The following is a 3,381-nucleotide window of genomic DNA, read 5'->3' as shown; positions in this document are numbered from 1 at the left end:
TGTCACGTCAGTTTTTGGTTTGATATACAGGAAATGACATCATGGATCAAACTCTTTGTCATTAAACTATTTCTTTATTTAACATTTCAAATTCTGGTTTAACTGTTGAAGGATTTCATAACACAAACAACCTCAACAAAAAAAAAAAAAACATCTGCAGAACACATGGATCAAAATACATTCAATAAAAACATAATAAGAGGAAACAGAAACTGCTGGAACAAAGCTAACCACTCAACACGAACACTGCAGTAGAACAGTTTAGAAAGCTTAAAATGTAACGAGAGGCACATTCATAGCTGCCTCATCAGATCTTTACAGGAGATTCACTGTGAACTCTGTGGAGCCTGATCTCAAGGGTTTTGAGTCTGACCCTGAAACCAGAAGAGGATCTTTCTGTCTCTGCAGATTCACCGTGATCCAGAGATGGGAGTGATTTCAGTCCTGCATGATCACGCTGATGTTTGCACAGAGCAGACAATGAGGTGAATATTTTGGCACATTAGTAACAGTGAAAGAGTTTATTAGTAACGTGGGATTGTTTGTGTTTGGAGTATGAAGTGAAATTCCTGAAACTCTTGTCACACTGATCTCAGAGATGTGTTTTAACGCCACTGTGAATACGTTCATGTTTTTTTAAGATACTTGGTTTGGGGAAGCCTCTCCCACATTCTTTGCAATAGTTCATTTTCTCTCCAGTGTGTCTACGTTGATGTAGTTTTAGGGTCTTTTGATGACTGAAGGTTTTTCCACAAAGGTCACAATGAAAGTCTTTCCCACAGCGATGACAGGGTTGAGAACTGGATCCATCTGTGTCGCTCTGCTTCTAAACAAAGACACAAACACAGTGTAAGTCAGTCCTTCAACCTTTTCATCCTGAACGTCGCCTGAAATAAAGAGCATCTCCGCAGACTACCAATTACATTTTACTGTTTACATTATAACACTCAGGAGAACAGATGGAAAGCTTGTCAGCACCTAAAGCCACAGGGCACCACAACAAGCTGTAGAGTTCAGCTTTCGGGCTTTCAGCTCGTTTGTTTGCAGGGTTGGAAAATGGGCAGCATAGTGGCTCAGGCCTGACAGGAGTAATGGAGGAGCTTTTGCAACCTCAGTCTCTTCATGTGAGCAGTTTGCATGTTCACCTATTTCCAGGTTCTCCAAAAGTTGATTCTGTTCATATGGAACGGTACGTCCAGGTAAACAGAATCAACTTTTTGAGTTTTACTTACCTGGATGTTTGAGCATGCATCAAGATATTTCCGGGTTGTTCTCTGGGTATTTTTCCAGCTGTCCAAAAACTTGCGCCATGTAGTGCTTGTATAATGTCCACAGAAATATCAGCTCTTACACTCCTTCTTTAACCACCTGGACACTATTTAAGGCAGTGGCTCAGTGCTTCTTGTCACTTGATTGCTCAGTAACCTGATTTAGGGCAGCCATGGCAAATCTCGTGGAGAGAATCAGCTTTTACCATTTTAAGAGTAAATAAATGTGAAAGCTGTTCCATCCTAAAAGATTACAACACTGTGTAGTTTGAGATTTTATGAAGGTTTCAGCAGCTTTTGATTTTGCCGCATATGTGGAAAGTCATGAGTGAGCCTTTGTGTTGTACTGTGAGTCAGGGGCGATTCTAGGATCAGAGCTTTGGGGGGGCTGAGCACCCAGAGAGCTGCCCAGCCAGGCAAAATAAACTTTACACATCACGATGAGACTTCTTCCCTGTCTCTGTCAGTCCCTGCATCCTTAAATGTCTCCAGTTGTCCCGAGTTCTCTGTGACTGTCTCCTTGGTGCATTTAAACCCCTGTTCCTCCCTGTCCTCGTCGTCTGTTGTCTTAGTCTCCGTTATCAGTCATCATAATTTTACCATCTCTGTGCAAGTCTGAAAATTTCTTTAATAAATCATAAGATTCTTAAATTCATCAAGTCTCTCTGTGCCTGGGTCCTCGTCTCAAAACATCACATCACTGTTTTGTACATTTTAACGCAATTTAATCCCACATTTGTGAAAGAAAAACACTTTTTTGGAAAGTCTGTAACAAAACCATCAAATCTGATAAAGTTTATTTAAATGCTGCAAAAGAAGAATGGATTGGAATAAAAAAAATACATATCCTAACCTTAATTACTGTTGGAGAATAATGAATGATGCTCATAGTGAGTAAAAAGTAAACTGACTGCATTTTTTGGACAGAGATTCATTTTTAATGAGTATGTATAATATAATACGGATACAAAAAAATACTCCCAAAACCGAATAAGTTATTACAAAATATTAATAAAAAAATATAAAAATGGAGGCAACTTTGCCTGCAGTAGAATGTATACAATGTATGAAAAAATCTTTACTGCAGATACTAATTTTAATCATTTAAAAGTGTGGCAGTCATACAGACAACTGGACGGTCCAAAAGTTGGCCTACCTATTGCTGGCTGAGGTTTTAGTAGACCACATGAAAATATATCATTCATTTTAATCTCCCCAATCAATGATAATGTTGGTGGAATGTTGTTAAAGAGGGTCAAAAATGTTTCAAACCAGTTTGTTTGGCAGATTCTGTACAGCAGCTTTAATATAGTGAGAACACAACTTCCTGATTGTGAGTAAAATCAGGTTTGTTCTCTTTGTCAGTTTAACAGTTTCTGTTTTGCCTGTCTTCCTGTCTTTGTACTTTCTCCTCACGTTCCCCTCTTTCCTCTCTCCCTCTTTGGACTGACAATCATACACAAATAGATTATATTCAATTAGATGAAAAAGTTACATTAATATGAAAAAAGTACCATTAAGATCACTAACAAAAAGTCCTCTCTCAGTCTACTTTCAACCAAAAGGCAAATAACCAAACCACGTCTAATAAAAGATATAAATATTGAAACACTGATCCAACATAATCCTTTATTGACGGATAATTTGAATTTAGACTTTTACCTGAATGTGGCTCCTTTTTTTGAAAAAAACTACCTTATATCCATTATGAACCTGGCTGTCTCTCTGTACACACACACACACACACACACACACACACACACACACACACACACACACACACACACACACACACAACAGGAGTTATAAGGTTAATGGGCATTCAGTCAGTTAGCTAGTTAGTATCCATTTCAATCAGGACAGTGGTAACAACAGCAGGCTACGGACGATTTTAAGTTTTAGATGTTAAAGGCTGTACACATTTCAATGGGAGCAACAGGATTGTCAAATGTCAAATGTCGCTGACAGGACGGATTGTGGGGTAGCAAACATCATCGGAAAACAAGTTTTCAACACTGCAGGTTACCAGGGTGTAATGTTTTTCAGCTATAAAGAAACATGGTCAAAAAGTACAAAAAGTAAGAAATCTTTGGGGGTGCTTTGATTCTGGTGC

Source organism: Neolamprologus brichardi, chromosome 9, assembly GCF_056152115.1.
Source record: "Neolamprologus brichardi isolate AB-2024 chromosome 9, ASM5615211v1, whole genome shotgun sequence".
NCBI classification, from domain to species: domain Eukaryota; kingdom Metazoa; phylum Chordata; class Actinopteri; order Cichliformes; family Cichlidae; genus Neolamprologus; species Neolamprologus brichardi.
The sequence above is the reverse complement of the archived record's forward strand: the minus strand, read 5'-3'. Positions refer to the sequence as shown.